Genomic DNA, 18,306 nt, shown 5'->3' on the forward strand with positions numbered 1-18,306 from the left:
CTGCCCCTCCAACAATGCTCATACCATCTGCGTGGTCACATCGGTCACTAAATAGGTTCCGCATGAAATGGTCTCCAAACTCTTGCAGGGCGTCTCCATTGAGTCTTCACCATCTTCCGCAACTCATTGCCGCTTCCTCCACCACAAATTCCCTTCAAAGGAGTCATCGGGAGTAACATATCTGAACTCTCTCTGGGCGGGTTAAGGTCCATCACCTCAATATTTATGTGCCACTAACAATGCTGCAGGATGTGAACGATATCCGGGAAGTGCAGCGCTGCAGCAATCTGAGCGAAGCTCCCTGCCCGACTCTCAGCCAGCTCAGATCAGCTTTTCCCCAGCGGTCCTTCTGGCGGGCGGCAGGGTGATCTTAGATGGTCCTCGATGAAGAAAAAGCCGGATTTCCAGCCTCTGGCATGGGCGGGCGGCAGGCTAGCACGCCCGGAGAACTGCCAAGATCAACCTTGCGGTGGGCGGAACATGGGCAGCAGGTGGACAACACCAGAGGAATCGGTGAAAAGAATCTTCATTTCTGGCGGAACCTCGCGGCTGTGGGCAAGACTTCACCAATATTGGGGCCCTAGAAACTGAAAATACAATAAAGAGTAGTCAGCATGGATTTCAAAAGGGAAAGTCATGCTTGACCAACACTATTAATGACTTGCATGAGGGGCCGAGTGTAATGTAGCCAAGTTTGCTGATGATACAAAGATGGTGGGAAAGCAAATTGTGAGGAGGACACAAAAAATTTGCAAAGGGCTATAGACAGGCAATAGTGAGTGGGCAAAAAAATTGGCCAATAGAGTATAATGTGGGTAAATGTGAGGTTATTCACTTTGGCAGAAAAAATAGAAAAGCAAATTATAATTTAAATGGAGAAAAATTGAAAAGTGCTGCAGTACAGAGCAACCTGGGGGTCCTTGTGCATGAAACACAAAAAGTTAGTATTGTGTTCCTAACACAGATGAGGCTGCACACAGGGAGGTTAAAGTAACAGTGACCTCAGTCTTTATTAAGACACTCCAGAGTGAGGTACAGGCCTTAGGGGCTGGCTTATATGCTGGTATCCCTTGGGACTTCAGGGGATGCGCTCCCTGGTGGCGGAACATGGGAGTGCATGCTTTACAGATACATAACATCACTCCCCCACTAAAGTCAAAGTGAAAACTATTTACAAGGTGAGGCGGTCGGGAGCCTTTCTTTCCCTGGTGGACCGCCTCAGTACAAATGTCTGTTCTGGTGTGTTGGCTGTGCCCTCGCTGGGCTGGCGTGTTGTTGGCCCTGCAGGGCTGCTGGGTGAGCCTGGCCTTGCTGGGCTGTTGGACATGATGGGTTCAATTTCCTGGTCCGGCGTGGTGTCGTTGATCCTTTGGGTGTGTGTTGTGGACTCAAAAAAGGTGGTGTCTGCTGTGGGTTGTTCAGGACAGTCTGTGAACCGCAGCCTCGTTTGCTCCAGGTGCTTTCTGCAAATTTGTCCATTGTCTAGTTTGACTACAAACACCCTACTCCCTTCTTTAGCTATCACCGTGCCCGCGATCCACTTGGGACCATGTTACTAATTTAGCACATACACAGGGTCATTCAGATCAATTTCCCGTGACACAGTGGCGTGACCATCGTTTACATTTTGTTGCTGCCGCCTGCTCTCTACCTGATCATGCAGGTTGGGGTGAACCAGCGAGAGTCTGGTTTTAAGTGTCCTTTTCATGAGTAGCTCAGCCAGGGGCACCCCTGTGAGCGAGTGGGGTCTCGTGCAGTAGCTGAGCAGTACTCGGAACAGGCAGGTTTGGAGTGAGCCTTCTGTGACTCATTTAAGGCTCTGTTTGATTGTTTGTACTGCCCGCTCTGCCTGCCCATTGGAGGCTGGTTTAAACGAGGCGAGATGACATGTTTGATCCCATTGCGGGTCACGAATTCTTTAAATTCGGCACTGCTCAAACATGGCCCGTTGTCACTGACCAGTATGTCAGGCAGGCCATGGGTGGCAAACATGGCCCTCAGGCTTTCAATGGTGGCGATGGCGGTGCTTCCCAACATTATTTCACATTCAATCCATTTTGAAAAAGCATCCACCACCACCAGGAACATTTTACCGAGAAACGGGCCCGCATAGTCGACATGAATCCTCGACCATGGTCTGGAGGGCCAGGACCACAAACTTCGTGGTGCCTCTCTGGGCGCGTTGCTCAACTGAGCACACACGCTGCATTGCTGTACACAGAGTTGATACCGGGCCACCACAAGTGGGATCTGGCTATCGCTTTCATCATTACTATACCCGGGTGTGGGCTGTGGAGATCCGAGATGAACGTCTCACTGCCCTTTTTGGTTAGCACTACGCGGTTACCCCACAACAGGCAGTCTGCCTGAATGGACAGCTCGTCCTTTCGCCGCTGGAACGGGCTTGATTAGCTCTTGCATTTCAACAGGGATGCTGGCCCAGCTCCCATGCAGTACACAATTTTTTACTAGGGACAGCAGAGGATCTTGGCTGGTCCAAGTCCTAATCTGGCGGGCCGTGACAGGTGATTTATCATTTTCAAACGCTTCCATGGCCATCAACAAGTTTGCAGGCTGCGCCATTTCCACCCCTGTGGTGGGCAATGGTAGCCGACTGAGAGCATCCGCACAGCTCTCGGTGCCTGGCCTGTGGCGGATGGTATAGTTATACGCTGATAGCGCGAGTGCCCACCTTTGTATGCGGGCTGAAGCATTAGTGTTTATTCCCTTGTTTTCAGCGAACAGGGATATGAGGGCTTGTGATCGGTTTCCAGCTCAAATTTGAGGCCAAACAGGTACTGATGCATTTTCTTTACCCCGAACACACACGCTAATGACTCTTTCTCAATCATGCTGTAGGCCCTCTCGGCCTTAGACAAGCTCCTGGAGGCATAGGCGACAGGTTGCAACTTTCCCGCAATGTTGGCTTGTTGTAATACACACCCGACTCTGTACGACGACTCATCACATGCTAGCACAAGGCTTTTACACGGGTTATACAATACAAGCAGCTTGTTGGAGCATAAAATGTTTCTCGCTTTCTCAAAAGCAATTACTTGTTTTTTTTCCCCCATACCGAGTTCTCATCTTTACGCAATAACACATGTAGGGGCTCTAAGAGGGTGCTTAACTCCGGTAGGAAATTACCAAAATAGTTGAGGAGTCCCAGGAACGACCGCAGCTCCGTGACATTCTGTGGCCTGGGCGCATTTCTGATAGCTTCTGTAAAGTCCTGTCCCCTCAGTACAGATTCACACGAGGCATATAGTGAAGTCAAGGTCACTCTGGATCTGCACCTTTATTTTATAGTTCTGGAATGCTGCACTTGCCTGAGACCTGTCCTTATATACCTGTCTCTTGCAAGTGCACCCCTGGTGGTAAGGTATGCTGGTGGTTACAGGTCATATCTTATTACAGTCATGTATAGCATGTTAGGATACAGTTATATATAATAATGTAAGATACATGACATCACCCTCCCCCAAGGTCTTATTGTCTTTATAGGTTCAGTCTCTCAGGTGGTCTACACTCTCATGTGGAGCGTCTGAGTTGTGGTTCAGTTGTTTGCCTTGGTGTCTGTTTTTCTTTGGGTGTGATTGTTGTTGACTCGCCTGGGCTGTCTGTTGGGATTGCCCTTTCCTTAGGTTGTTCCCTCTGTCTGTCCACCAGGTGTGGTGCGAGTTTCACATTGTAGTCTGCCTCTGGTTCCGCAGTGTTGTTGGTAAATCTGCTTTTGACTTGGTCTACATGCCTCTGGCAGGTTTTGCCATTGTTCCTTTGTACTACCAGTAGCCTGTTTCCTTCCTTGCCCGTTACTGTCCCTGCAAGCCATTTGGGATCCCTGCCATAGTTTAGTACAAACGCTTTATCCCCTATCTCATTCCATCTCCCCCTCGAATTTCTGTCATGGTACTTAGTCAGCTAACGGCGCTTTGCCTCAACGATTTCGTGCATGTCAGGGAGGATTAATGAGAGCCTTGTTTTTAAAGTCCCTTTCATCAACAGTTGCGCGGGGGGGATCCCAGTCAGTGAGTGCAGACGAGATCTGTATGCCAGCAGCAGTCGCGACAGGCGACCCTGCAGCGTGGGACCTTGGATTTTAAGCATGCCTTGTTTAATGATTTGCACTGCTTTCTCCGCCTGGCCGTTGGAGGCCGGCTTGAACGGTGCCGTCTTGACGTGATTTATGCCGTGGTCAATTATAAAGTCTTGGAATTCTGCGCTGGTGAAGCACGGATCATTGTCACTGACCAATATGTCAGGGATTCCGTGCTTGCAAACATGGTTGCGAGGCTCTCCACAGTGGTGGAGGTTGTGCTCGAGTTTAAAATGGTGCATTCGATCCACTTTGAAAATGCATCGACAACTACGAGAAACATTTTGCCCATGAACGGGCCCGCATAGTCTACATGTACCCGCGACCATGGTTTGGTAGGCCAGGGCCAGGGACTCAGTGGAGCCTCCCTGGAGGCATTGCTGAGTTGGGCACAAATGGTGCACCTTTGGACGCAGAGCTCCAAGTCCGCGTCAATACCAGGCCACCAGACGTGGGATCTGGCTATGGCCTTCATGAGAACGATCCCCGGGTGCTCGCGGTGGAGCTCCCGGACAAATGACTCTCTGCCTCGCAGAGGCATGACTACTCAGCTGCCCCACATCAGGCAGTCTGCTTGTTGTGATAGCTCATGCATATGCCTGTGAAAGGGTTTTAATTCCTCGGGGCAGGCATCGCGAGCCTCTGCCCAGTCACCGGTTAGGACACATCTTTTTACTCAGGATAACGTGGGATCGGTGGCCGTCCAGGCTCTGATTTGGCGAGCCATCATGGACGAACCTGTGGACTCAAAGGCATTGATTGACATGACTATCTCACAGTCCTGTTCGTCAGACCCTTCCGTGGTCACCAGGGGTAGCCTGCTGAGCACGTCGGCACAGTTGTCTGTGCCTGGTCTGTGCCTTATGGTATAATCGTAGGACGCCAGCATGAGTGCCCACCGTTGAATTCGCGCCGAGGCATTGGCGTTTATTGCCTTGCCCTAGGATAGGAGGGACGTGAGGGGCTTGTGGTCGGTTTCTAATGCGAACTTGGCCCCGAAAAGGTATTGGTGCATCTTTTTGACACCGTACACGCATGCGAGCACCTCTTTCTCTACCATTCCGTACCCGCGCTCCGCCCGCGAAAGTGACCTGGAGGCCCGCACTATTGACATGTTGCAAAACGCACCCGACCCCATACGCTGACGCATCGCATGTGAGAACTAGCTTTTTACCTGAGTCAAAGAAAGTCAAAACACTGTTGGAACACAGAAGGTTGTGTGCCTTATTGAAGGCGCGTTCCTGGTCGTCCCCCCAAAACCAATCGCACCCCTTCCTGAGTAGCACATGGAGAGGCTCCAGCAGCGTGCTTAAGTTCTGCATAAAGTTCCCAAAGTAATTGAGTAGCCCGAGAAAGGCGCGCAGTTCTGAGACATTCCGGGGCCTGGGTGCCAAGCGAATTGCTTCTGCTTTGGACTCTGTTGGGCAGATTCCATCAGCCCAATCCTTCTGCCCAAAAATTCAACCTCGGGTGCGAGAAACAGGCACTTGGATTTCTTGACTCGTAGGCCTAGCCGATCCAACCGCTTTAGTACTTCCTCCAAATTACGGAGATGGAAGTCGGTGTCCCTGCCCATGATAAGAATGTCATCTTGAAATACAACCGTCCCCGGGATGGACTTGAGCAGACTGTCCATGTTGCGCTGGAATATGGCAGCTGCCGACCTGATGCCGAATGGACATCGATTGTACATGAAAAGGCCTCGATGTATGTTGATGGTGGTGAGTAGCTTGGATTCCTCGGTCAATTCTTGCGTCATATACGCAGATGTGAGGTCTAATTTTGAGAAAAGTTTACCTCCAGCCAATGTGGCAAATAAGTCCTCCGCTCTGGGCAGCGGGTACTGGTCCTGTAGGGAGACTGTTTATGGTAAATTTGTAGTCCCCACAGATTCGTACGGATCCATCAGGCTTCATGACTGGGACGATGGGACTTGCCCAGTCGCTAAATTCCACAGGTGATATAATGCCTTCCCGCAGAAGCCTGTCTAGTTCGTGTTCAATCTTTTCCCTCATCACATAGGGTACAGCTCTGGCCTTGTGATGGACCAGTCTAGCATCTTGTGTGATGTAGATTTTGACTTTGGCCCCTTTGAAAGTGCCCACACCTGGCTGAAAGAGATGTTCAAATCACTTTATAACTGTTGAGCAGGAGGTCTGTTCCTCTAATGACATGGCATGGACATCACCCCATTTCCAGTTTAGTTTTGCCAGCCAGCTTCTCCCCAGCAGTGCTGGGGGGTCTCCGGGGACAATCCACAGGGGAAGTCGGTTCACTGTCCCTTTGTGTGTGACAGAGAGCATGACGCTGCCGAGGACTTGTACGATTTCTTTGGTATAGGTCCTTAGTTTGGTATCGACCCTTGTGAGTTTTGGTCTGTCTCTTTTATGCAGCCACAGTTATTCAAATTGTTGAGCGCCCATGAGAGATTGACTCGCTCCCGTATCCAGCTCCATGTTGACAGATATCCCGTTGAGTAGGACCCTCATCATTATCGGAGGCGTCTTGTTGTAGGAGCAGCGGCCATTGATCGTGTTGACCCGCTGTACACCGGTGTCCCGGGTACTGTCCCCACCATCTTCTGGTCCGCCTTCCAACCCATCCGATTCGTATACCAGCCGAGCTGCCGTTTTTTTGCACATGTGGGCCAAATGCCCTGTATATTCACAATTTCTGCAAACAGCCTGCTGAAATCGACATCCCCTTGACGAGTGCCTACCCCCACACCTCCAGTACAGACCTGTTCCATTGTTCAAAGTGTTTCCAAAGAATGAGCTGTGTCTGGCTGATCTCTCTTGAGCTTCTCTCAGTTTGTAGTTGATTGCTTGCATTGTGGGTTGATGAGGTGTGAACGGCCGTTCCTGTGGCCCTTGATGGCTTCTGCCTGCTGTCGAGAGCCTGTTCTCCCGGTTTTGTCTGTGTGTAGGGGTAGCAGCTTGTTTAGTGCTGTGAACTTCTTGTTCCAATATTTTGTTAGTTGTCGTACCTGCATTGTAAATCAACCTCGTTTCTTCTTCCCCTACCAAGAATGTCTGTGCAACCAGTGCTGCTGCCTCTAAGGTCAGGATCTTGGTCTCTATGAGCTTTCGGAATATGCCTGCGTGGCCTATTCCTTCGATGAAAAAGTCTCTCAGCATTTCTCTCCTCAGTTCATCGGAGAACTCACATAAATTAACCAACCTCCGAAGTTCCGCCACGCAGTCGGGTATGCTCTGGCCCACACAGTGTCTGTAGTTGTAGAACCTGTGTCTGGCCATGTGTAGGCTGCTCGCTGGCTTCAGGTGGTCTCTTGCCAGTGTGCCCAATTCTTCAAACGACTTGCTTGCTGGTTTCTCGGGTGCCAACAGATCCTTCATTAAAGCGTATGTTTTCGAGCCACAGCTGGTCAAGAGATGGGCTCTTCTCTTGTCTGCCTTATCGTCGCCTAACCAGTCTTTGGTTACAAAGCTTTGCTGGAGCCTTTCTATAAAGGCTCCCGCATTGTACTTTTCATCTGATCCGTTCGCTATTCTGTGGATTCTGTAATCCCGTAACTCGTCGCCACTGTAAAGTCCTGTCCCCTCACTACAGATTCACACGAGGCATATAGTGAAGTCAAGGTCACTCTGGACCTGCACCTTTATTTCACAGCTCTGGAATGCTGCACTTGCCTGAGACCTGTCCTTATATACCTGTCGCTTGCAAGTGCACCCCTGGTGGTAAGGTATGCTGGTAGTTACAGGTCATATTTTATTACAGTCATGTATAGCATGTTAGGATACAGTTATATATAATAATGTAAGATACATGACAGCTTCTGTCTTGGCGTCTGTGGGCCGAATGCCGTCCGCCGCGATCTTTCTCCCCAAAAACTCCACTTCTGTTGCCATGAAGACGCATTTCAACCTCTTCAGCCGCAGCCCTGCGCGATCCAGTTGCTGGAGGACCTACATGGTACCGACTTGAGTAGGCTCTCCATGTTTCTCTGGAAGTTCGCTGCAGCCGACCGAATTCCAAACGGGCATCTATTGCAGATAAACAGTCCCTTAGTGTGTGTTGATGCAGGTGAGGCCCTTCGAAGACTTCTCCAGCTTCTGCGTCATGTAGGCCGAAGTCAGATCGAGCTTGGTGAACGTCTTGCCTCCTGCCAGCGTCGCAAATAGGTCGTCTGCCTTAGGTAGCGGGTTTTGGTCCTGTAGCGAGAAATGATTAGTAGTTACTTTATAATCGCCGCAAATCCTGACCGTGCCATCACTTTTGTGCACTGGAACAATCGGGCTGACCCACTCACTGAATTCCACTGGGGAGGTGATGCCCTCGCGTTGCAGCCTGTCTGGCTCGATTTCCACTCTCTCCCTCATCATGTGAGGTACTGCTCGCGCCTTGTGGTGAATGGGTCGTGCTTCTGGGACCAAGTGGATCCGCACCTTCACCCCGAAAAAGTTTCCAATGCCTGGCTCAAAAAGGGAAGGAAATTTGTTAAGAACCTGGGTACATGAGGCCTCATCGACATGTGATAGTGCTCGGATATCATCCCAGTTCCAGCAGATTTTGCCCAGCCAGCTCCTTCCAAGCAGTGTGGGGCCATCGCCCGGGACAACCCAGAGTGGCAGTTCGTGCACCGTGTCCTCGTAGGTGACCCTGACCATGGTGCTGCCCAGGACAGTGATGAGCTCTTTGGTGTACGTTCTCAGTTTCGTGTGGATGGGGCTCAGGGCTGGTCTGAGTGCTTTGTTGCACCATAGTCTCTCAAACATCTTTTTACTCATGATGGATTGGCTAGTGCCAGTGTCCAGTTCCATGTTACATGTAGCATTATAGGTGGACATTTAGTCAAAAATGTGTGCACCCCGTGTACTTCAGCATCTGCCTCCTCTCTCTGAGGCTTGAAATTGATCCACCATGGACCGATCTTCCTCTGCCACGTGGTGGTTAGCAGGTTTTGCAGAGCTTGCAGCTCGTCTGCAAGCTTGTTGGAGGTGCCCCATTGTTCCACAACTCTTGCAAACATACCCTTTCAAGCGGCATGAATAGGCTGAATGGAAGCCTCCACAATGCCAAGAAGGTGTGAATTGCCTTGCATTCATCCTTTGTTGCGGACTCTGAGTCATCTGGGTCACCTGAGGCCTGCTGGCAGATGCAGACCCATGGTTTCTGCCCTGTACATTTCTTCTTGTAAATACAGTTCCAATTAATTTATGAACATTGCTAGCACTTGTGTGCTGAGAGATTTGTTTGGTGTTATCACTGGTGGACATAAACGCCTGTGCTATCGCAATGGCCTTACTGAGGGTCGGTGTCTCTACAGTCAAAAGTTTTCGTAAAGTCTCTGAGCATTTGCTCCAGGTAGCCATCAAACTCACATTGTCCTGCAAGTCGCCTTAGCTCGGTGACGTAGCTCGTCACTTCCTGACCTTCAGATCGCTGGCACGTGTAGAACCGATACCGTGCCATCAGCACACGCTCCCTCGGGTTAAGATGCTCCCGAACCAGTGTACACAGCTCCTCATACGACTCATCTATGGGTTTCACCGGAGCCAGAAGATTCTTCATGAGGCTGTAGGTTGGTGCCCCGCAGACCGTGAGGAAGACTGCTCTCCTTTTTGCAGCGCTTCCTTCTCCGTCCAGCTCGTTGGCGACAAAGTACTGGTCTAGCCGTTCGACATACACTTCCCAGTCCTCACCCTCCGAGAACTTCTCCAGGATGCCCACAATTTGCTGCATCTTAGCGTTGGATTCTTATACTCGTCACCAGTTATTGTGTTCCTAACACAGATGAGACTGCACACAGGGAGGTTAAAGTAACAGTGACCTCAGTCTTTATCAAGACACTCCAGAGTGAGTAACAGGCCTTAGGGGCCGGCTTATATACAGTGCTCCCAAGGGATGCTGGGATCCCTTGGGAATACAGGGGATGCGCTCCCTGGTGGCGGAACATGGGAGTGTATGCTTTACAGATACACAACAGTTAGTATGCAGGTACAGCAAGTAATCAGGTAGGCAAATGGAATGTTGGTCTTTATTGCAAGGGGGATAGAGTATAAAAGCAGGGAAGTCCTGCTACAACTGTACAGGGGATTGGTGAGGCCACACCTAGAGTACTGCGTACAGTTTTAGTCTCCATATTTAAGGAAGGATATACTTGCATTGGCGGCTGTTCAGAGAAGGTTCACTTGGTTGATTCCGGAGATGAGAGGGTTGACATGAAGATAGGTTGAGTAGCTTGAAGTTCAGAAGAATGAGAGGTAATCTTATTGAAACATATAAGATAATGAGGGGCTCGACAAGGTGGATGCAGAGAGGATATTTCCACTCATAGGGGAAACTAAAACTAGGGGACATAGTCTCAGAACTTTCAATGTAGAACTCTAAATTAATACCTTTTATTTTGTTATATATTTTTGATATCTTACTTAGTATTTAATCCTGTCTCAATTCACTCTAAGGAAAATTGACATGAATAAATATCTGTTCAGCAACAAGAATGCAGATAAACAGCTTATCAAATACTATATGGGATGTGACCGATCCTGAACTGCAGATACAAAGATGACTTAACCATGGATCAGAGTTGTAAGTGTGGACTCGATTAAGTTTTATTTGTTTACTTTCTGAAGGTCAAAGGAACATTTCACAAAGTTTTATCTTGTTGGAGGTTTAGCTGTGGTTGGTGATCTGTTTTAAAGACTGAGTGAGTTAGGTAGAGTCAACAATCAGACAAATTGTGCAGTTCTCCTTCAAACACTCCTGTCTTTCTTTTCCTACCTCCATAGACATTCTTTTCCCCAATTGCTTTTCTATTTTTATTATTTTAGCAATACAAAATTCACAGCCAGGCAGGTTATGAAAGAAAATACAATAAAAAGAGTCAAAGAGAAAAAAGAGAAATGAGATGAGAATAAAAAGATTAAAAAATGGAAGAAAAGTAAATAAGATGAAGACAGGAAAAAATATGAGAGAAGAGTATAAGAATGTCACTTTTACGCTATACTAACGGATGCAGTATCAATTTTATTTTCTCAATGATGCAACTGGGAGCCTGTTTTTACTATCTACTTGATTTGCATTCGGTAGAGTTGAGGAGGACAGAGTTCCACATATAGTTCTTAAATATGTACAGCTTTTATTGTTCAACCGACTCCCATTGGCAGTGTGATTCTAATAACAAAGTAGCTGATAAGATAAAAAGTCAATTGTTAAAGAATGATTAAGCCACCAAAGTTAATTTTTAATTCAAAAGCTTAACATGTTTGGCAGGAGATTGGAATTAAATGATTTTCTATTTTATGTCCATCCTCTGTCAAATAATTTCTCATAGCTGATTGGCTGAATACACGTTGGGCTACAATTTCAGCAACATTCTGCCTATTTACCGTTAAGGAAGCCATTACCGCCCATTTGATGCATAAACTGGAAACTACCACCCATATATCACCGGCGGTAAATTCGGCAGTCTATTAATGCTGGCGGTAAAAGTTACCGCCCGCCCATTTGTTTTTGCTGATTTTCCCACCACTTCAACGTGCACCATCCAAATAACCGCTGGGCGCTAAATTGGGCAACTCGCCCAAATACCGCCCAAATTACCACCGGACTAAAGTACCGCCCTGCAAAAGCTGCATTCACCTGACCTTAACCCAGTGGTATGGACGGCATGTTTTAAAATGGATGAACTTGAAGAACAGGCTGCTTCAAGTTGGTAAGAGCATTAAAGTAATTCGTGAGTGGATTTTAAGGGTGTTTGAAATCAATGCTCATAATCTGATGGTATTGTAGTCTATCTGGATTAAGTTTTTGGCTGTTTAAGGAAAATTGAATAATTTATATGACAGTTTAGAGGACTTTTAAAGGAATGGGGCCTGCAATTTCTCTGCCAATATTGCTGACTAATTACATGCTGCGGAATAGAGTCGGAAGAAGGTTCATTGAAGAGCATTATGTGCCAAATCAAAGAGGTGGCAGACTGCTGAGGAAGAGGAGACCTTACACCCAACGCACTTACAGGGATAAGCGGTCAAACCTGGACCTGTCCGATACAGCGTGCGTTAGAAGGCTGTGCTTCCAAAAGAAGGTCATCAATGAGATATGCCAGCTCATTAAGGAAGACCTGCAGCCTATCAGCACAATCAGGGCAGTACTGCCCGTTGAGGTTAAGGTCACTGCGACATTTTCATTCTATGCATCGGGCTCCTTTCAGGCATCATCTGGTGACATGCTGCATCTCTCAGCACGCCACACATTGCTGCATTTGGCAGGTGACAAAAGCATTTTACACATGAAGGTTTGACTTTATAAACTTCCCAATGACCAGGGAGGCAGAGTGACAGGGCTTTGGGATTTTTGAGAACAGCAAACTTCCCTAAGGTCCAGGGTGCAATAGACTGTATGCTCATCGCCCTGAGAGCACCTTTAGAGGATGCAGAGGTGTTTCGGAACCAAAAGGGATTCCACTCCCTGAACATGCAGCTCGTTGTCGACCACAAGCAAATAATCATGGCAGTAAATGCCAATTTTTCAGGAAGCATTCACGATGCACACATCTTGCATGAGGCCTCTTTAAGAGTTAGCCACAAGGTCAATGCTGGATGCTGGGTAACAAAGGATACGGCCTCGCCACCTGGCTCTCGACGCCCCTCCGTAAACCCCAGACAGATGCCGAGCATTGATACAATAACAGCCACATAGCCACACGCAATGTAGTCGAAAAGACAATTGGAGTGCTGAAGCAGCGCTTCAGATGCCTGGACCACTCTGGAAGCAGTCTACAATACCACCCTGAGCAGGTCGTGGAATTCATTGTGGTGTGTTGCATGTTGCACAACTTAGCAATCAGAAGGGGACAGGAATTGCCACAGGGGACTGCAGGACCACCTCAGGATAGAGGGGACAAGGCAGTGGAAGAAGCGGAAGAGGAAGGGGAGGAAGGAGGCGGTCGAGGAGGATGAGGAGGAGTTTGGCGATGAGCCCATGACACCACCCATCCTTACACCACAAGAGAAGCCTGTGGTAGTTACGCAGCAGCAAAACTGTTACGTCAGCGGCTCATAAATGAACGTTTGCTTGAACGGTGAGAGTTAAGTTTAAACCTTGCCTGGCCATTGTTTGCAACCCTTTTATTGATTGTTAACCCCTCATTTTGTGAAAGTGAGTGAGACACAGTACAATAATTGTTAAGTTGAATAAAATATTTTATACATTTTGAAAAATGAATCTTTTGAAATAAAATAAATAAATAATAAGTAATTCTGTTTACAGTAAATGTACAACAAAATGTATACAAACAACCAATTAACAACAACAAGATTGAAAACATTAAACCCACAACCCCCACAATGCCCAGTCAACAGTCAACATTTTTTCATTAAAAAAACACCCACAACAGTCAACTAGTTTTGCATTAACACCCCTCCGGCCTTCCTATTGGCAAAAAAATCTACCTGCGGCCACCATTCCCACCGCCCTACCCAGCACCCGCCCACCCCCACCACCTTACCCCCAATTGTTTTTTTCCATCACCCCTATCCCTGGGATCAATGCGTTGTGCAGCAGGGCGCCTCGAGCACTGCTGCTGTGGGGGGGGGGGGGGGGGGTGGTGCGGGGAGGGGGGGGCGTTGACGGTGGCAGCACCATGTGTGGGGAATCTGGAGAAGAGGAAGGGTCTGAAGACCTGTCTTCGGAGTCAGAAGTATTAGTATGCTCCTGACTCCCAGGTGCTGTCGGCAGTGGTGGTATGACACCTTGGGGTTCAGTGCTGTAGACCGATTCCAGCGTTTGCCGCATGGCATCAATGGAATCAGCGGTTCGCTGCATCACCACAATCAGCGTCACCATGTCCTCTGGTTGGTTGCTGACTGCGTGGTGATGTTTCCGGCTAGGCCACCAATGGCCTGGAGGAGCTCTCGACCAATGTCGATGCTCGCCCTAGACAGCACAACCATGTCCAAGTTGATGTCTGCCTGTCTTCAAGCACACCTCCCCTGCCTAATCAGTCTCCGCGGATTCAGCACAGGGGCTGTAACACTCGGTGTGCCCTGCTGTACACCGCTTGGTCCCGCTACTTCCTTGGAGCCGAATCCATAAAGGATTCGGCTGAGGAAGAGGTGGTCGCAGGTATAACGGACCCTTCAGTCCCCGCACCCGCCCCACCTACCTCTACAACATCCCCCGGGATATGTTCGGCAGATGGAACAGCTTGAGGGGGGTCATCATCATCATCATCCTCCGTGGTCTCCTCTCCGGTCAAGACAAACTGTACAAGGATTGGTGTTCCAGGGGGCTCAGCATGTTCATGCACCTGGGCAGATAGAAAACATAATATGAGAGGTAAGCAGAAGGGGAAGGGAGGGTCAGAGTGATATTTTAACGCTTACATTGTTCAGACATATGTAGGCATATGTAGAGGAGCAACATTACTGCATTATATATCACTGAGAGACGCTACATGCAATTAACATGAACAGAATTTACAGAGACTGCATGGCATTATAATAAGATTTCATGATGGTCCCAGCATTACATTACATCACTTGGCATCATTTATACATTATGTTCACATGACTATATTACATGCACGGCCCGGGGATTATGCGTGACTTACGTGGCGCCAACACTGGATCTGCACCCCCACAGGTGGCTGAGCGATCATGTGCCCCTGTGAGGGCTACGGCCTGCTCCTCTAGGTCAGTGAGCTCTTCCAGCTCTGCCGGCCCTCCTCCAGTGCGCCGACGCTCACCGCGATTGAACGCAATTTTTTTCTGCAAAGATGACAATAGCATGGTTTAAGATAATTGCCCAGGTACTAGTACGCAGCACACAGATAGACATCCACAATTACCCACCCCCAATGCCTTTCAGCAACGTCCCATTAATGCACCGTTTGTATGCAAGTGATGCATGATGAACACATCTTAGTACTGGAAAACAATATAATAACATCGTTGATAGTAAATAATGCGTGACACCAAACTTACCAAGATTAACATCACAATTTGACAGATTTACATTTTATGTAATGAGTCAGTGCATTATTAAAGTTATTACTTACTCTTACGGCAGAAACAAGGTCGTTCCAGCACTTGCGGCACTGGCCTGGCCCCCGACGGACCTGGGCAACCGAGGACACCGCCTCAGCAATCTCTGCCCATATTCGCATGTACAAGGCCGGGGTGGGTTTCCCACGATCACCCCGGGTCAATTGGTTCCAATGTGCTTCCACTTCGTGGACCAAGGCAGCTTGGTCATCAATCGTGAAGCATTTTGCCCTCTTCTTTTCTTAGCTTCCACCATTAACTGATCCTCACTATACATTATAATAAGTGACTTCTATCTTCTTTTATGAATCAGAAACAGAGATGTGTGATTTCTTCTCGAATGAATTAGAACACGCAGATCAAACAGGTAGGCAGTCTCTTTTCTCTCTCTCTCTCTCTCTCTCTCCCCCCTTCCCTTCCTCATCTGCATATGTGCGGGGTGACCCCTGACCCCCGAATCGTGGGAAAAAGAAGAAAAAAAACGTGCATGCGCAGTAAGGCCATTGCCAAGGACGCCGGCCTTACACGAGGAAAAATACAGCTTCCGCCCGATCGCTACCGCTACCGCCGGGAGAAAAAAGCCGAAAGTAGCGGCTTTGGATCTTCGAGGTAATCCGGCGGTATTGAAAAGTTGAGACGTGTATACCACCGGAATACCACCGCGATATGGGCGGTAGCAGTAGACGTATTCTCAGGTGGCTGAAGAGTCCAATGCGGGACCTACAGTCTCTGTCACAGTTGGGGCAGACAGTGGTTGAAGGAACGGGTAGGTAGGGAGCCTGGGTTGAAGCACACTCCTTCCACTGCCTGCGTTTGGTTTCTGCATGCTCTCGGCGATGAGAGTCAAGGTCCGCGGCGTCCTCCTGGATGCTCGTCCTCCACTTTGGGCAGTCTTGGGCCAGGGATTCCCAGGTGCTGGTGGGGATGTTGTGCTTTATCAAGGAGGCTTTGAGGCCTTGAAGCATTTCCTCTGCCCACCTGGGGCTTGTTTGCCATGTCGAGGCTCCAAGAAGAGAGCTTGCTTTGGGAGTCTTGTGTCAGGCATGCGGACGATGTGGCCTGCCCAGCGAAGCTGATCGAGCGTGGTCAGTGCTTCGATGCTGGGGATGTTAGCCCGAGTGAGAACAATGGCATTGGTGCGTCAGTCCTCACAATGGATTTGTAGGATCTTGCGGAGGCAGCGTTGGTAGTACTTCTCCAGTGCATTGAGGTGCCTGTTGGAAATAGTCCACGTCTCTGAGCCATATAGGAGGGCGGGGATCACTACCGCCCTGTAGACCATAAGCTTGGTGCCAGATTTGAGGTCCTGGTCTTCAAAAACTCTCTTCCTCAGGCGACCGAAGGCTGCGCTGGCGGACTGAAGGCAGTATTGGACATCGCTATCGATGTCTGCTCTTGCTGACAGTAGGCTCCCAAGATATGGAAAATGGTCCACGTTGTCCAAGGCCTCACCGTGGATTTTGAAAACCGGGGGGCAGTGCTGTGTGGCGGGGTCAGGGTGGTGGAGTACCTTTGTCTTACAGATGTTTAATGTAAGGCCCATGCTTTCGTACGCCTCAGTGAAGGTGCTGACGATGGCTTGGAGTTTGGCCTCCGAGTGTGTGCAGATGCAAGCGTCGTCTGCGTACTGTAGTTTGATGACAGAGGATGGGATGACCTTGGAAAAAGCCTGGAGGCCGTGGAGGTGGAACAGATTCCCATTTGTTACTGCTCCGAATGCTGAGCTGGGGCGATGTTTCCATTCTGAGCCTCTGGATTGAGATTTCAATTTTCTCTCTGTGAATCTCAGGATCTCTATTTTTCTCTCTAGTTTTTTTCCCCCCTTTTCTCTTTCTCTATTCCTATTTCTCTCTCTCCCAATCAAATGTTCTCATTCTGTTTCTCATTCCCTTTCCTCACTTCTATTTCTTTCTCCTTTCTCTTTTGCTCCCTTCTCTCTCTCCCTCTCTCCCCTTGAGGACGGATTCTCTGCTGAACATCCTCAGGTTTGGATCTTACCTTCTCCGTTTCCATGGCTCCGAGATCTCTGCCACTCTGCACCGACCCTAAAAGCTGGCGAGGGCACCATGAGCTATAGGGCCGGCTTTTTCACGCTGAAAATGGGTCCAGGGGCGGAGCAGCAGCGGTGCACACTTTTAGCACGTCACGACTGCCGCAAGCCTCACACCGCCACGAGAGTCGGTGGTGGCCCACACCGCTGCAAGACCTCCCTGGCCGAATCTATGTCGGGCCGGCCAGTTGAGCCCAAAGCGGCGGCCATTCGATTTTGACAACTGGCCAGTGCAAACAGGCAGTAATGGTCCTTTCCGGGACCATGAATTTCGGGCCACTGTCACTCGATTTCACAGTTGCAACCACCAGTTCAGATACTGCAACTACACGTAATTTAGAGGATAGGATAGAGGGATATGCACAAGGTGAGACATTGGGCACAAGTGCGCAGAAGCCAGGGCAGGGGGGAAAGGACAGCACAGGTGCGAGCTCATCGGAGGGCGAGGTTGCACACTAGTTCTGCTGCGGAGGACTCAGGAGATGACTTTGATGGGCTAGGCTACTGAAGAATGCTGATGGGTGTACACAGTCAATTTTTGGTGCACTGGGAGTCCTGCCGGAAAGCCTACACTCAATGTCAAGGAGCATGGAGAATCCAGCAGCAACTTAGCACAGGGCATTGCACAGAGCTTGGAGCCCATCCTTTCCAACATGGAACGAGTGGCTTTAGCAGTGGACCTACAGAAGCAACCATGATGCAGCGTCTGATGGTTGTTGTCTCAGCTTCCATTGCAGTACAAACAGCATCCATCCAACGTCTGAGTGCTGCAGTGGAAGCTCAGACTGCTGTCATGCAATCTCGGCTTACTACCATGGAAGCTCAGACTTTGCCATCATGGTTCTAGATACCAGTATGCAAAGGGGCTTCCGGGGCATCACAGCACTCCAGCAATCTATTCCGGTACGGTAGCATAGTGGTAATATGTATGTTGGTGTAACTAGACTAGTAACCCAAAGGTCAGGACTAATGATCAGGAGACACGAGTTCAAATCGCACCATGGCAGCTGGGGGAATTTAAATTCAGTTAATTAAATAAATTTTAAATTAAAAAGCTAGCATCAATAATGGTGACCATGAAACTACCGGATTGTCGTAAAAACCCATCTGGTTCACTAATGATCTTTAGGGAAGGAAATCTGCTGTCCTTA

The 18,306-nt window shown here is 48.9% G+C and overlaps 1 protein-coding gene across 3 annotated transcripts in view; it reads left to right on the forward strand.

Moving 5' to 3' along the window:
* Positions 1 to 18,306, forward strand: part of ints10 (integrator complex subunit 10) — a 215,996-nt gene that overhangs the window by 104,770 nt on the left and 92,920 nt on the right. The window contains exon 2 of one of the 3 annotated variants that reach the window (XM_070871989.1): positions 15,419 to 15,472. The exons of the other annotated variants lie outside the window; for them this stretch is intronic. The gene's annotated coding sequence lies outside the window, so the exon portion shown is untranslated. The remainder of the gene's footprint in view (positions 1 to 15,418; positions 15,473 to 18,306) is intronic. 3 annotated transcript variants of the gene reach the window in all.

The sequence above is a fragment of the Pristiophorus japonicus genome, chromosome 2 (assembly GCF_044704955.1).
Source record: "Pristiophorus japonicus isolate sPriJap1 chromosome 2, sPriJap1.hap1, whole genome shotgun sequence".
Taxonomy (NCBI): domain Eukaryota; kingdom Metazoa; phylum Chordata; class Chondrichthyes; family Pristiophoridae; genus Pristiophorus; species Pristiophorus japonicus.